The sequence below is a fragment of the Mustela lutreola genome, chromosome 4 (assembly GCF_030435805.1).
Source record: "Mustela lutreola isolate mMusLut2 chromosome 4, mMusLut2.pri, whole genome shotgun sequence".
In the NCBI taxonomy this organism is placed as follows: Eukaryota; Metazoa; Chordata; class Mammalia; order Carnivora; family Mustelidae; genus Mustela; species Mustela lutreola.
Window position 1 is genome coordinate 83,571,153 of NC_081293.1, and position 17,532 is coordinate 83,588,684.

The following is a 17,532-nucleotide window of genomic DNA, read 5'->3' on the forward strand; positions in this document are numbered from 1 at the left end:
CCATATTAGCAACTTCACTAATCAAATTATGCTTTAAACAACTGCCACTCATAGACTTATACGGGAGTCTCATTTAATGCAAGATTTTTTTATTTCTCACTAGGTATTCTTTTTCTCTATTAAATGTGTAAAATGTTTGTATCTGGTTTCTAAATTGAAGATTCATATTGGTAGGAAAGCAGAAAAAGGAGATGCTGATTTTTCCAGTTGATAAAGTGCTAATTGCATTATTTGAGAACAATTTGTCCTAACATATAAAGCATATAAATATTCCTGTGCAGAGCAAATTAATGCTGCCTAAAATCTGATTTTATAAAGTGAAAAGGGTGCGTAAGCACCAAAGCCTAAACTACAGAAATACTAAAAATATTTCTCAAAAAAATACAGAAAACTACAAAAATATTAAAAATATTGGTCCAAAAAAATTGGGGATTTTTAAGAATAAAGCATAGTGGTCAGAAACAGCACAGGACACAGGAACATTTGTTTAAATATTCCCAAGGTGCCAGGCCTGCATTAAAATACTTCATGCATAATGTTGTTTGTTTATTTATTTTTATTATGTTATGTTAGTCACCATACAGTAAACCATTAGTTTTTGATGTAGTGTTCCATGATTCATTGTGCATAGTGTCATTTAATAAATAGAAGACCAAAGTTCCATTCTCAGCTTTGCAACTTAAAAGCCTATGACTGCAGGTAAATTACTAAGTCTCTGGGCCTCAAATATTTTTGTTTCTTTTGTCTGCAAAATGATGATCCTAACACCTAATGTAATTTCTTTATTGGTTGTTTCAAGGATCAAATGCGGTATCTGGAAATATCTTTAAAACTATAAACTGTAAAGGGCTATTAGAATTGTAATAAGTAGCTGTTATGATTTGAGGTTGCATGGACTAGAAATATCCTGTTATTTAATTTTAGTTTCAATGTCTCATTACAAGGCAACTCAATATGATGTTTTTATAAACAAATTATAAAAGAAAAGAATTCCAATATATTCACTTAAATCCACTTTAACATAAATTTTAGGTTCCTTTTAACACTTCTAAATTAGCTGCCCACAATGGCAAACCAGAAAGGAAAACTGACTGCCAAGTAATTTATGAGCTCTACTGGAGCTTTCTATTCCTCCAAACAATTAGGACCTCACAACTTCCTCTAAAATTGTTACATTATACCAACTTGCCTTGACTGAAGAGTTTATACACATTTTTGCTTTGAAAAGAAGTTTAGATGTCACTATGTGGAGTTCTTTTTGTTGCTGTTGTAGTTTCGTTTGTTTTAAGCAGGCTCCATGCCCAGCACAGGGCTTGAACTCACAAACCGGAGTTTAAGGGTCCCATGCTCTACCAACTGAGCCAGGCTTAGATCTTACTTTCTGAAGGAAAATACCACATTCTTCAAAGGTAACATCAAGAATTGCTAGTAATTCTTCTACTTAGTAGCAATACCATAAATTGGTTCATTTGGCACAAAATCTGCAATCTGTAACAAAGAACTATGAAACTGTTTTACCTTTTGTTCCAGAAACCCCACTCTAACAATGTGCACTAAGAAAACAATGTAAACTATGCAAAGATAGTCACAATATGCTGTTTTTAAAGGGAAAAAATGGAAATAATCCTAACACAGCACAGTAAGCAATGCCTGATATTTAGCCCAATGAAATGCTACCTATATAGCTTTAAAAATGACAAATACCCACTGACAGATAAAAATTAAGCTGTGAGTACCTAAGAATGTAATTATGAGCATAAACACATTAACAAAGAGGGAATGATAATTTCCAGTGACAAATACCTGACACAGAATCAACTTCTTCTATTGTTTAAATTTAAGATTACAGTTTTAAACAAATACTTTTTAAAGGAACAATCAAGGCCCTCTGAACTTTATTTAAATGTAAGCAAACCAGAACCACAGAAAAATATCTAATCAAGTCACTGATAATGCTAGCAATGCTCCAAAACCCAAAGTACAATTTTTGTGTGTATTAGCTAAGGGATTATTCCTCTCAATAGATTTAATCAATTTTTCTTCACAGCTGTTATGAAATAATGTATCTACAACTGTTCAAACCTACATCTGTGAACCTCTAAAATTTAAGTTGCCCAACTAACTGGTTTTAACGAGCGTAAGAAACAATTACCTCCTTCCTAGCTCTCTGGATGAATATGATAAGGCAGATTTCCTGTTTCAGAACTCTGCTGCTGTTAAAATACACACACGTAAACCCCGCCCCCTCCCTGCCATGGTTCTGCTCCCACTAACAAACATCCAAGATTGACTACCAATGACAAATCAAATAAAATATGGTTGTAACTTACAGAACAACTTTCAGAAAGATCATCAGTCCAATATGCATTAGATATACTTGTCAGCATTATATACCTGAACTATAAGCCAAACGCTAACCTAATTTCCTACAGCAAAATCATAATAAAGTATATGAAAAACTAAAAAACTTAAAATTATGACATCAATCCAGCATTATTGTAAAGTACATAAAAGTGTATCTTTTACGCTCTAATCTTTATATTCAGTGTTAGGTTTATGGTACTTCTGTAGTTCATTTCATTATAAAAGCCATGCTTTTCATCCTTTAATTTACCAGAGATAACTATCTAAAACACTAGGTTTGGACTGCTATTTAAGGTCACTAACTTTCACAGAAAGAAAGACATTCCAACAGGTAAGACAAAAAAGATGATAAGGGATGTATCAATAGTTTGAGAACAAAGGCCTAATAATATTTAGTGCAAATTTACTCAATACTAGTAAACTACATTAAAAAAAAAAAACAACAGATTCCAACATTTCCAACTCTATTGATCTTTTAGATGCAGCCGTGCACAAATTTCCTAATGTTCGAAACTACTACACATACATAATACGAAGGAAAAAAGCTCAATACAAAACGTATCGCCAGCAAGTGGGGTTTCAGTTTCCTACTAATTAAGCTAAAACTGTAAAATTTCTAAATTTACTTCTATCAAATTTACCTTTCAATGAAACCACTGCTAATTTGAACCATTTTAATGGAAGAAAGCTCCAAACAAGTGTGTGCTAGGCTGCTTCATTTTATATTTGGCTTTAATATAACAGACCCAAATCTCTTTATTTTATATCTAAGCCACGACATCATCTAGAAATGACTTGCTTTTTTTTTTTTTCCCATGTGCCAAAAATAGTTTTGCCTAACTGCTGTATTTTAATCCTGGAAGGGCTTATACTAATATAAACTAGAAATACAGGTCTACTTTAAAATATTAAGGCACAGATATTGGCATTTATTACTACATTAATAAGAATCATATTACTGATTTTATGAAAACTGCCTTGGTTCTAATACTGAAAAACATGATTTATATTCTCACTTGAGGATATTTTTATCATTATATCAACTTTATAATCACTTGAATAAGTGGATCATAAAAAAAAAACCTCTGAAATTACATATACTAAAATACTAGCCAAAATTCATATTTTAAATTTTAGTAATATGCAGATTTAAATATACTAAAAAATATGAGAGCAAGTCTACATTGCTTGGTTTGAAAAGGCAGTACTTTTAGTTTTAGTCAGCTACCCATAAATGCTTGTTCCTAAAGCAAGTATCATTTTAGTATAAATCCAATTATCACAATTGGGGGAAAAAAGCACAATTACTAATCAATTAGTTGTGGAATCTTCATATGCAAAGGAGAATATACAGAAAAACCTCGAAAATTATTAAGCTGAAACATGAAAGATAAAAAGGGAGATAACTCTGTCAACCAAAAAACTGTTGAAAAACATTAAAAGGTCAACATACAGAAAAACAAATACCAACAGTTAGACGGGAGGGACGGAAATGAAAACAAGGGAAAGGAGCTCATAACACCTCACACCCTTTAAATACTATTAGGCAAACAAAACAGGTAAAGACTGAATATTTGGATAAAAATCTCACCTACATATATGCTCCCTCACTTAATATAAGAGACAGAATTTACACACATATTATCTGTTTATCCAAAAGGGCACCATTCTCTTCATGACCTACCACTCAGACCCAAACAAATTCTATAAAGTGATGCTTGTCAAATAATCTACTTTCATCAGACATGAGTTTTAAATTGGCAAGATGATTCTTACACAAAAAATAGAGACCCTAAACACAAAGTTAGATCCTATCTACACTGAAATAGTATGCCTGATCATATTAATCATTTGGCATAACAAACTTCTCAGTAAAAATATCAATAAATAAAGTAGATTAAAACTAATCAGACCCTATTAAGCCCAATATTCAATTTTAAAGACATCTATCCAACCTGGCAACACCAGTTCTTGGGGTGGGGGAGGGAGGGTGTGAAAAGGAATTATGTTACAGAAACAACTTATATATTGTAGCTTGAAAAAGCAAAATTTTAAATGGGAAAAATCACTTCACAGCAGAAAGACAAGAACTGAGTTGTACAAGAAAGCAGAGGACCTGAAAAATATTTAAAGCAAATATTTAAGGAATACATATTAAATCAGTTCCCTGATGAAGTTCCATAATAATGAATTCCTATATATCAACTTTTAGGAAAATTACAGCTAAAAACTATCAAAATCTCATATAACTTAATATCACAAGATAAAACATGGTGTTCCCACTTAAATATCCAAATAATCTTGTAAAACTAAATGACTAAAAGCCAGACTTCCATTACATAAGCTTTAGTTCTCAACCAATATCTTCACATTTTATAAAAAAAAATATAAACACTGGCATAACCTCTAAGCTTTATTTTTGCAAAAGCTTAAAATTTGGTATTAGTCTTTAAAGACTGTAATTAATAGATGATTCCAAAAAACAGAAATGTCAAAACCACTCATATCACTAGATTATCTTAACTTTTTCCTGTATTTGAGTAACAGATGGCAAACCTTAGTTCTTGGACACTACACAGTAATCACAATCTGTGTGACCTTTTCAGTATTAAAAAGAATCCAAATAGCCTTAATAACCAGCACCTGAGTCTATTTTACAGTATTATCTATAATCCTGATCATAGTGAACAGAAACTAGATATGCGAAAATGCATCAGACTTTTTGGTGTGCTGATTCTTATTTTCCATAAATTTCCTACAAATAGCCCACGAAAACTATCCAGATGTCAGACTGCTTCTTCAGTTTTCAAAAAACATAGATGCACACATTTACAAAGTATTTTTACCATTACTTCATTTTCATTAGTACCAAAAAGGTATATAGCATACCTAGATCAAAATTTCCTTATGCATATTGAAAGAATTTTATCTCATTTTAAAAATGTTACTCTAACAAGTAATTTTGTTTAAAAAAGAGAAGAGTTTGTTTCTTCCTCAATACTTTTGTTTTAAGTACACGAATTAATACATTTGCTCAAGACATCATTTAGCTAATAAGGTTAAAATTATCTCTCTGTTTTAATACATGACTCTTAAAAATAAACTCTGTAATAAATAAATAAATAAAATGGAACACTAATGGGCAACTAAAAGGAATGAACCATTGATACAATAACTTAGATGAATATTAAAGGTGTTATGTCGAGGGAAAGAAACTAATCCCAAAGTGACATACATACAAATCTATGTAACATTTGAACTGACAGTGGCAGAGCGCACAGGAGTGAAGAGGCTGTGGTTATAAAAGGGCCAACAGTAGAGGTCCTTATGATAATGGAACTATAGAGTATTTTGACTGTGGGGCAGATACGCAAAACCTACACAAGTGACAAAGTTGTACTGTACTAAATGTATGCAAACAAATGAAGAGAAGAAAAACTGGAGAGATCTTTCTTAGGCCCCCAAATTTTATCAATGTCAATATCCTGGATATGATATATATATATATTTTTTTTCTGGATATGATATTTATACAACAGTTTTGCAAAATGTTACCATTAGTGAAAACTGGGTGAACTGTTCCCAGGACATGCATATATCGTTTCTTAAAAGTGCACTGGAATCTGTAGTCATCTCATAAAAAGAAGTATTTCAATTTAAAAAATTAGCAAGATGGTAGTTCACCTAAGAACTTGCTCCAAATAAGAGCATTAAAATAGAAGCTAGCGATGATCAGAAAGGATAAGAAAGCAAGAGTCAACTCTATCATATAAAAAAAATTGACTTTATTTTTTTTAAGATTTTATTTATTTATTTGACAGAGAGAAATCACAAGTAGATGGAGAGGCAGGCAGAGAGAGAGAGAGGGAAGCAGGCTCCCTGCTGAGCAGAGAGCCCGATGCGGGCCTCGATCCCAGGATCCTGAGATCATGACCTGAGCCAAAGGCAGCGGCTTAACCCACTGAGCCACCCAGATGCCCAAAAAATTGACTTTAAATTAAAAGAGAGATATAAACTACAGAAAGATGGAATTAGATATACCATACAAACAATAATCATAAGAAGCTGATGTAGTTATACTAATTAAAAAAAAAAAGATTTCAGGAAAAGGAATTTCACCAGGAATAAAGAGGAAAATTTCACAATGAGAAAGAAGATACAACAATCTTAACGCAACTGTACCTTAAATGAGAGCTTCGTTATGTGAGAAACGGACAACGAAAAAACACAAAATCACAATTACACCTGGAAACTTCAACATACCTTTCTCAGGAATTGATAAAACAACTGAAAGGGAAAGGAAGCATGAATATGTATAAGCTGCAACCAACTGACATTTTAGAACATCTTGTGCAGTAACAGCAGAGTACAGTCTTCCCAAGTCACATGGAACATTCACCAAGAAAGATAAACTTAAGGAAAACCATAAAGATTATATTCTCTGAACACCAAACAAGTCAGAAATGAAAAGAGTATTTGGGGGCACCTGGGTGGCTCAGTGGGTTAAAGCCTCTGCCTTCAGCTCAGGTCATGATCCCAGGGTCCTGGGATCGAGCCCCGCATCTGGCTGTCTGCTCAGCAGGGAGACTGCTTTCTCCTCTCTCTTTCTCTCTGCCTGCCTCTCTGCCTACTTGTGATCTCTGTCTGTGAAATAAATAAATAAATAAAATCTTCAAAAAAAAAGAAAGAAAGAAAAGAAAAGAGTATCTGGAAAAAATTCCAAATATGTAGAAATCACACATGCTTTTCTAAGTAACTCATGGTAGGGTGGGTGGAGAGAACTTAAGGTAAATTAGAAAATATTTTTAACTAAATGAAAATGAACCCATAACTTCCCAGAATTTCTAGATCCTGGAGAGAAAATCAGAACTTTAAAAAACTTATAATTAAAATGAAAACATTATTAAAGCCAATGAAAACCCAGCTTTCATTTTAAGAAGTTAAAAAAAGAACCACCCGCAGAGTGAAGGAAAAGATAAAAATAGTAGAGAAGTGGACATAAGTCAATGAAATAGAAAAAGCACAGAGAAAAATCAGTGAAACCAAAAGTTCATTCTTTTGAAAAATGTAATCAGTAAAACTGATAAATTTCCTGCAAACCAAGGAAGGAAAAGAGAGAAAACAAATTACCAATGTAAAAACGCGAGGGGCAACCAGCACAGATCATACAGACGTCATTCTTTATGAATAGTGACACAACCGTCTTTAACACAGAATCTGCAAATCAAACTCAGCAATATATAAAGGACAGATCACAACCAAGTAGATTTTTACAGAAATACAAGGTTGTTTGAACATTTAGAAATAAGTAAGTGTAATTAATTGCATCAGAAGAATTTCAGAAGGAATCATATGATTATTAGATTTTGTGCTTAAAAGGCCAAAAGAAAAAATATCGACATTTATTTATGATAAAACTCTGAGCAAAATTGAATTAAAAACAACATTCTGTACCTAAGAAACCCACAGCTGACATGAAACATACAATAATCGACTCAGTGCTGTCCCTTAAGACAGAGTAAGGCAAGGATGTCTTTTGACACCAGTTCATTCCGCATTGTAGTGAGAATGCAGAAAAGGAAAAAAAAAGTTAACAGCATCAAGGTTGAAAAGAAAGCAGCAAGTACAGGTGACATGATCATATACAATCAGAAAATCTTATGGAGTCAAAAAAGCTACCAAGACGATTTGTTTATCAAGATTACAGAAAACAAGGCCAATACACAAGGTTCAACCATATTGCTACAGATTAACAAAAAACTACTAAAAGTGAAATTATGTAAATAATACTACTTATAATAGCATTCAAAGCAAGAAAGGTTTAGGGATAAGCCTAACAAAACAGTATATGTTATATATATAATATATACTGTTATATTATATATATACTATTATATTAATATTATATATAATATATATACTGTTAATATTAATATAATACTTATATATATAACATAAATATAATATTGTATTAATTAATACGACATTATATTAATATATATAATATATAAGTATATTAAGATTAACAGTATATGTATTATATATAATATTAATATAACAGTATATATATTACATATATATTACTTGGGCAATACAAAATGCTGCTGAGAGAAAGACTGGATTTAATGGTGAGATAGATCATATTCATGGGTCAGAAAAGTTAGTATTATTAAAATGTCAACTTTACCCGACATACAGAATCAATAAAATCCTAAAAGCAATATTAAGGTAATCTTTGTTTTGTTTTGTTTTGTTTTTGGAAACTGACAAGCTCATTCTGAAATATACACAGAAATGCAAAAGATTTGAAAGGGCCAAAACAGTTCTGGACAAGAGAACAAAGTTGGAGAATTTACACAGTTTCATTTAAAGACTTATTAACAAAGATATGGGAATACAGACAACACAGAGAAGCTAAACAGATCAGTGGGACAGAATAAAGGGTCATAGGTAGAAACCAGCCCCAATACACACAAAGACAAATAATCAATTGGGGGTCTTAAAAGGTGCCAAGGTAATTTGATGGAGGAAAGACAGTCATTTCAACAAATGGTGCTGAAAAAATTGAATGCTCAAATGGAATGATATAAATTTCAACCCTTAAAACACTATACATAAAAATGTATTCCAAAGAGATCCTATACCTAACACAGAACTAAGGCATTTAGAAAACAAGGGGGAAAATCTCTGATACTATTGTTAAGATCTCCTAGAAAAGATTAGAACTGGTCAGCTGGACTTTTATCTAAATGAAAAACTTCTTCTAAAAAGCCACAAACTAGGGGGTCGGGGGGAAAGGCACAGATTGGGGGAAAATATTAAATTAAAAAAAAATCCTTATAACTCAAAAATAAGCCAAACAACCTACAAAGTGGGCAAATGATTTAAATAGATGCTTCACAAAATAAGATACACAAATGGCCAATAAGTAAGTGAAAGATGCATATCATTATTTATCAGGGACATGCAAATGAAAAAGCACAGGGAAATGCCACTATGTACGTTAATATGGTGACATTAAAAGTAACAATACCAAGTATTGACCAAAACATGAAATAATACATCTCTTACACACTGGTGACAGAAATATAAAATGGAACAAACACTTCAGAAAAGTCTGATACCACGTATGCTAATCCTACAATCCGAGAAACTTCACTTCTAAGTATTCAGCCAAGGGAAATAACAATAGGCCTATGCTAAAATGCACATGAAGTTCACTGCAGCTCTGCTCGTAATAATCAAAACCTGGAAAGGGAATGGGTAAACAGAACCGTAGTACTAAACATACAATAAAATATGACTTAATCAAAAAATGAAGGTGTTACTGACAGATACTAAAACACGGATGCATCTCAAAATCAGGCTGAATGAAAGACAGACAAGGAAGAGGACATATTGTGCATCTCCATTTACGTGAAATGGTCTTTTAAAAAATCAGTCTAACCTAGCTACAGAAGGCAAATCACTGGTTGCCACAGGCCAGGAGGGAGGGAGGGGGAGTCCCAGGAATGAGAAACCTTTCTGGGTAATGGGTGTGTCCTCTTAACTGTAGGAGTCATACGTATGAGTATACTCTTATTTTTAAAACTCAAGTTGGTGACTTAAATAGGGTCTATTTAACCACATTTCAATTACTGCCCAGAGTTGATTTTTAAAAATTTGGAAGCACTATTATTTTAATAACAAAGATCTTAAAATTCTGAAAATCATTAACAGGAAAAGAGACAGTATCATTATGGTCATATATTAAGCTTTATTAAAGTAAATCAACTAGGTCAAGATGGCGGAGAAGTAGCAAGCTGAGACTGCTTCAGCTAGCCGGAGATCAGCTAGATAGCTTATCTAAAGATTGCAAACACCTGAAAATCCATCGGCAGATCGAAGAGAAGAAGAACAGCAATTCTGGAAACAGAAAAACAACCACTTTCTGAAAGGTAGGACCGGCGGAGAAGTGAATCCAAAGCGACGGGAAGATAGACCCCGGGGGGAGGGGCCGGCTCCCGGCAAGCGGCGGAGCAACCGCGCACAAAATCAGGACTTTTAAAAGTCTGCTCCGCGGAGGGACATCGCTCCAGAGGCTAAACCGGAGCGAAGCCCACGCGGGGTCAGCGTGGCCTCAGGTCCCGCAGGGTCACAGAAGGATCGGGGGTGTCTGAGTGTCGCAGAGCTTGCGGGTATTGGAACGGGAAAGCCGGCTACAGAGACAGAGCCGACAGTAAGCTCGCAGCTCCGTGTTACCTTGAACCGGTCGCAGGCTCGGTGAGCTCGGAGCGCGGCCGGAGGTCAGGCAGACGGGAGTAACTGGGCGCTGTTCTCTGAGGGCGCACTGAGGAGTGGGGCCCTGGGCTCTCGGCTCCTCCGGGCCGGAGACCAGGAGGCCGCCATTTGTATTCCCGTCCTCTGGAACTCTACGGAAAGCGCTCAGGGAACAAAAGCTCCTGAAAGCAAACCCGAGCGGATTACTCACCCCGGCCCCGGGTAAGGGCGGTGTAATTCCGCCTGGGGCAAAGACACTTGAAAATCACTACAACAGGCCCCTCCCCCAGAAGATCAACAAGAAATCCAGCCGAGACCAAGCTCACCTACCAAGGAGTGCGGTTTCAATACCAAGGAGAGCAGCAGAATTCCAGAGGAGGAGAAAGCCAAGCACGGAACTCATGGCTTTTTTCCTGTGATTTTTTTTAGTCTTGCAGTTAATTTAATTTTTTCTTTTTCATTTTTTTTTTTTTTTCTCGCCTTCGGGTAAAATTTTTTTTTTTTTAACTGTTACCTTTTTCTTTTTTAACGATTTTTTACTAGTTTATCTAATATATATATATATTTTTTTACATTTTTCTTAGGTGTTTTCTTTTTTAAAAAAAAATTCTTTTCTTTTTTTTCTTTTTTTTTTTTTTTCTTTTTTCTTTCTTCCTTTTTGAACCTCTTTTTATCCCCTTTCTCCCCACTCACAATTTTGGATCTCTTCTAATTTGGCTAAAGCATATTTTCCTGGGGTTGTTGCCACCCTTTTAGTATTTTACTTGCCCCTTCATTTACTCTTATCTGGACAAAATGACAAGACGTAAAAATTCACCACAAAAAAAAGAACAAGAGGCAGTACCGAAGGCTAGGGACCTAATCAATACAGACATCGGTAATATGTCAGATCTAGAGTTCAGAATGACAATTCTCAAGGTTCTAGCCGGGCTCGAAAAAGGCATGGAAGATATTAGAGAAACCCTCTCGAGAGATATAAAAGCCCTTTCTGGAGAAATAAAAGAACTAAAATCTAACCAAGTTGAAATCAAAAAAGCTATTAATGAGGTGCAATCAAAAATGGAGGCTCTCACTGCTAGGATAAATGAGGCAGAAGAAAGAATTAGTGATATAGAAGACCAAATGACAGAGAATAAAGAAGCTGATCAAAAGAGGGACAAACAGCTACTGGACCACGAGGGGAGAATTCGAGAAATAAGTGACACCATAAGACGAAACAACATTAGAATAATTGGGATTCCAGAAGAAGAAGAAAGTGAGAGGGGAGCAGAAGGTATACTGGAGAGAATTATTGGGGAGAATTTCCCCAATATGGCAAAGGGAACAAGCATCAAAATTCAGGAGGTTCAGAGAATGCCCCTCAAAATAAATAAGAATAGGCCCACACCCCGTCACATAATAGTAAAATTTACAAGTCTCAATGACAAAGAGAAAATCCTGAAAGCAGCCCGGGAAAAGAAGTCTGTAACATACAATGGTAAAAATATTAGATTGGCAGCTGACTTATCCACAGAGACCTGGCAGGCCAGAAAGAGCTGGCATGATATTTTCAGAGCACTAAACGAGAAAAACATGCAGCCAAGAATACTATATCCAGCTAGGCTATCATTGAAAATAGAAGGAGAGATTAAAAGCTTCCAGGACAAACAACAACTGAAAGAATTTGCAAATACCAAACCAGCTCTACAGGAAATATTGAAAGGGGTCCTCTAAGCAAAGAGAGAGCCTACAAGTGGTAGATCAGAAAGGAACAGAGACCATATACAGTAACAGTCACCTTACAGGCAATACAATGGCACTAAATTCATATCTCTCAATAGTTACCCTGAATGTGAATGGGCTAAATGCCCCTGTCAAAAGACACAGGGTATCAGAATGGATAAAAAAACAAAACCCATCTATATGTTGCCTCCAAGAAACACATTTTAAGCCCGAAGACACCTCCAGATTTAAAGTGAGGGGGTGGAAAAGAATTTACCATGCTAATGGACATCAGAAGAAAGCAGGAGTGGCAATCCTTATATCAGATCAATTAGATTTTAAGCCAAAGACTGTAATAAGAGATGAGGAAGGACACTATATCATACTCAAAGGGTCTGTCCAACAAGAAGATTTAACAATTTTAAATATCTATGCCCCCAACGTGGGAGCAGCCAACTATATAAACCAATTAATAACAAAATCAAAGAAACACATAAACAACAATACAATAATAGTAGGGGACTTTAATATTCCCCTCACTGAAATGGACAGGTCATCCAAGCAAAAGATCAGCAAGGAAATAAAGGCCTTAAATGACACACTGGACCAGATGGACATCACAGATATATTCAGAATATTTCATCCCAAAGCAACAGAATACACATTCTTCTCTAGTGCACATGGTACATTCTCCAGAATAGATCACATCCTCGGTCCTAAATCAGGACTCAACCGGTATCAAAAGATTGGGATCATTCCCTGCATATTTTCAGACCACAATGCTCTAAAGCTAGAACTCAACCACAAAAGGAAGTTTGGAAAGAACCCAAATACATGGAGACTAAACAGTATCCTTCTAAAGAATGAATGGGTCAACCGGGAAATTAAAGAAGAATTGAAAAAAACCATGGAAACAAATGATAATGAAAATACAACGGTTCAAAATCTGTGGGACACAACAAAGGCAGTCCTGAGAGGAAAATATATAGCGGTACAAGCCTTTCTCAAGAAACAAGAAAGGTCTCAGGTACACAACCTAACCCTACACCTAAAGGAGCTGGAGAAGGAACAAGAAAGAAACCCTAAGCTCAGCAGGAGAAGAGAAATCATAAAGATCAGAGCAGAAATCAATGAAATAGAAACCAAAAAAACAATAGAACAAATCAACGAAACTAGGAGCTGGTTCTTTGAAAGAATTAATAAAATTGATAAAACTCTGGCCAGACTTATCAAAAAGAAAAGAGAAAGGACCCAAATAAATAAAATAATGAATGAAAGAGGAGAGATCACAACTAACACCAAGGAAATACAAACTATTATAAGAACATACTATGAGCAACTCTACGGCAATAAATTTGACAATCTGGAAGAAATGGATGCATTCCTAGAAACATATAAACTACCACAACTGAACCATGAAGAAATAGAAAGCCTGAACAGACCCATAACCAGTAAGGAGATTGAAACAGTCATTAAAAATCTCCAAACAAACAAAAGCCCAGGGCCAGACGGCTTCCCGGGGGAATTCTACCAAACATTTAAAGAAGAACTAATTCCTATTCTCCTGAAACTGTTCCAAAAAATAGAAATGGAAGGAAAACTTCCAAACTCATTTTATGAGGCCAGCATCACCTTGATCCCAAAACCAGACAAGGATCCCACCAAAAAAGAGAGCTATAGACCGATATCCTTGATGAACACAGATGCGAAAATACTCAACAAAATACTAGCCAATCGGATTCAACAGTACATTAAAAAGATTATTCACCACGACCAAGTGGGATTTATTCCAGGGCTGCAAGGTTGGTTCAACATCCGCAAATCAGTCAATGTGATACAACACATCAATAAAAGTAAGAACAAGAACCATATGATACTCTCAATAGATGCTGAAAAAGCATTTGACAAAGTACAACATCCCTTCCTGATCAAAACTCTTCAAAGTGTAGGGATAGAGGGCACATACCTCAATATCATCAAAGCCATCTATGAAAAACCCACCGCAAATATCATTCTCAATGGAGAAAAACTGAAAGCTTTTCCGCTAAGGTCAGGAACACGGCAGGGATGTCCATTATCACCACTGCTATTCAACATCGTACTAGAGGTCCTAGCCTCAGCAATCAGACAACAAAAGGAAATTAAAGGCATCCAAATCGGCAAAGAAGAAGTCAAATTATCACTCTTCGCAGATGATATGATACTATATGTGGAAAACCCAAAAGACTCCACTCCAAAACTGCTAGAACTTATACAGGAATTCAGTAAAGTGTCAGGATATAAAATCAATGCACAGAAATCAGTTGCATTTCTCTACACCAACAGCAAGACAGAAGAAAGAGATATTAAGGAGTCAATCCCATTTACAATTGCATCCAAAACCATAAGATACCTAGGAATAAACCTAACCAAAGAGACACAGAATCTATACTCAGAAAACTATAAAGTACTCATGAAAGAAATTGAGGAAGACACAAAGAAATGGAAAAATGTTCCATGCTCCTGGATTGGAAGAATAAATATTGTGAAAATGTCTATGCTACCTAAAGCAATCTACACATTTAATGCAATTCCTATCAAAGTACCATCCATCTTTTTCAAAGAAATGGAACAAATAATTCTAAAATTTATATGGAACCAGAAAAGACCTCGAATAGCCAAAGGGATATTGAAAAAGAAAGCCAACGTTGGTGGCATCACAATTCCGGACTTCAAGCTCTATTACAAAGCTGTCATCATCAAGACAGCATGGTACTGGCACAAAAACAGATACATAGATCAATGGAACAGAATAGAGAGCCCAGAAATAGACCCTCAACTCTATGGTCAACTAATCTTCGACAAAGCAGGAAAGAATGTCCAATGGAAAAAAGACAGCCTTTTCAATAAATGGTGCTGGGAAAATTGGACAGCCACATGCAGAAAAATGAAATTGGACCATTTCCTTACACCACACACAAAAATAGACTCAAAATGGATGAAGGACCTCAATGTACGAAAGGAATCCATCAAAATCCTTGAGGAGAACACGGGCAGCAACCTCTTCGACCTCTGCCGCAGCAACATCTTCCTAGGAACAACGCAAAAGGCAAGGGAAGCAAGGGAAAAAATGAACTACTGGGATTTCATCAAGATCAAAAGCTTTTGCACAGCAAAGGAAACAGTTAACAAAATCAAAAGACAACTGACAGAATGGGAGAAGATATTTGCAAACGACATATCAGATAAAGGACTAGTGTCCAGAATCTATAAAGAACTTAGCAAACTCAACACCCAAAGAACAAATAATCCAATCAAGAAATGGGCAGAAGACATGAACAGACATTTCTGCAAAGAAGACATCCAGATGGCCAACAGACACATGAAAAAGTGCTCCATATCACTTGGCATCAGGGAAATACAAATCAAAACCACAATGAGATATCACCTCACACCAGTCAGAATGGCTAAAATCAACAAGTCAGGAAATGACAGATGCTGGCGAGGATGCGGAGAAAGGGGAACCCTCCTACACTGTTGGTGGGAATGCAAGCTGGTGCAGCCACTCTGGAAAACAGCATGGAGGTTCCTCAAAATGTTGAAAATAGAACTGCCCTATGACCCAGCAATTGCACTATTGGGTATTTACCCTAAAGATACAAATGTAGTGATCCAAAGGGACACATGCACCCGAATGTTTATAGCAGCAATGTCCACAATAGCCAAACTATGGAAAGAACCTAGATGTCCATCAACAGATGAATGGATCAAGAAGATGTGGTATATATACACAATGGAATACTATGCAGCCATCAAAAGAAATGAAATCTTGCCATTTGCAACAACATGGATGGAACTAGAGCGTATCATGCTTAGCGAAATAAGTCAAGCAGAGAAAGACAACTATCATATGATCTCCCTGATATGAGGAAGTGGTGATGCAACATGGAGGCTTAAGTGGGTAGAAGAATAAATGAAACAAGATGGGATTGGGAGGGAGACAAACCATAAGTGACTCTTAATCTCACAAAACAAACTGAGGGTTGCCGGGGGGAGGGGGTTGGGGAGAAGGGGGTGGGATTATGGACATTGGGGAGGGTATGTGATTTGGTGAGTGCTGTGAAGTGTGTAAACCTGGTGATTCACAGACCTGGGGATAAAAATATATGTATATAAAAAATATATGTTTATAAAAAATAAAAAATAAAAAAAAAATAAAAAAAAAAAAAAAAAAAAAAAAAGTAAATCAACTAAAGCTAAATATATCAGTATGTATAAATAGCAAAACCATGCATTTCAAGACAAAAATAATTTGCAAAACATGAGTTCCCACTGATATACTAGCAAAACAATGTTACACACACACACACACACACACACACACAGAAATATATGTGAAATATTACTGTAAAACTAGTTAAGACCTGAGATCAATACTAACCAAATTCAGGAAAGTGCGGAAGGTGGTACTAGTTATTGGGTATGGAATGGATTTGAGGATGGTATGCAGATACTTCAACTATTCTTGTACTACATTACTTCCAACCTGCGGCAGACACACCAATGGTTAAGATATGCCTCATAATTAGATAGATATATGAAATATTTCACTAAAACACCACCAAGTTTCTCTCCCTGGAAAGGCGGGCTATCCCTGGGTCAACAGGCCTGAATTCAATAAAGCTAAGCCATGAGGAGCTTCCTGTAAATTTCAGGTGGGACACAAAAGTCCCGGCACTCTAGGCAGTCCTCTACTTTCATTAACACACTCAATGTTACTTCTGGTTCCTGAGCCCAAGAAGAAGAAGCAGACACATCCTCAACTGTCCCTGGCTGATGGCAGTGTACATTCTGATTTGGCTCTAGTCCATGAGGAGAACCCCCAGAGTAGATTCCAGGATGAACCAGACCATCAAGCATTATTTGCAGAAGTATCAGCATAGGTTGGGGACAGACTAATCAAAAACCCTCTGACGAGGGATGGAGTGACATATGTCTCTCCAAAAGTGAAATCGGGGTCTGAGAAGAATATTCCGTTTATCTGTTCTTTTCAAAAAGCTTCAGATTCCACAGTTAATGTTTTTATACATGTCTATTTTCAGTTTTATTTCTATTAAAAATTTTGAGATCAGAGATAATATAGCTAAAGGAAAATTTCTGTCCATATTTCCTAGAGACATTCTTCCTTCAATACAATCTTCAGATATAAGAAAGTCCAAATTTTGTTTA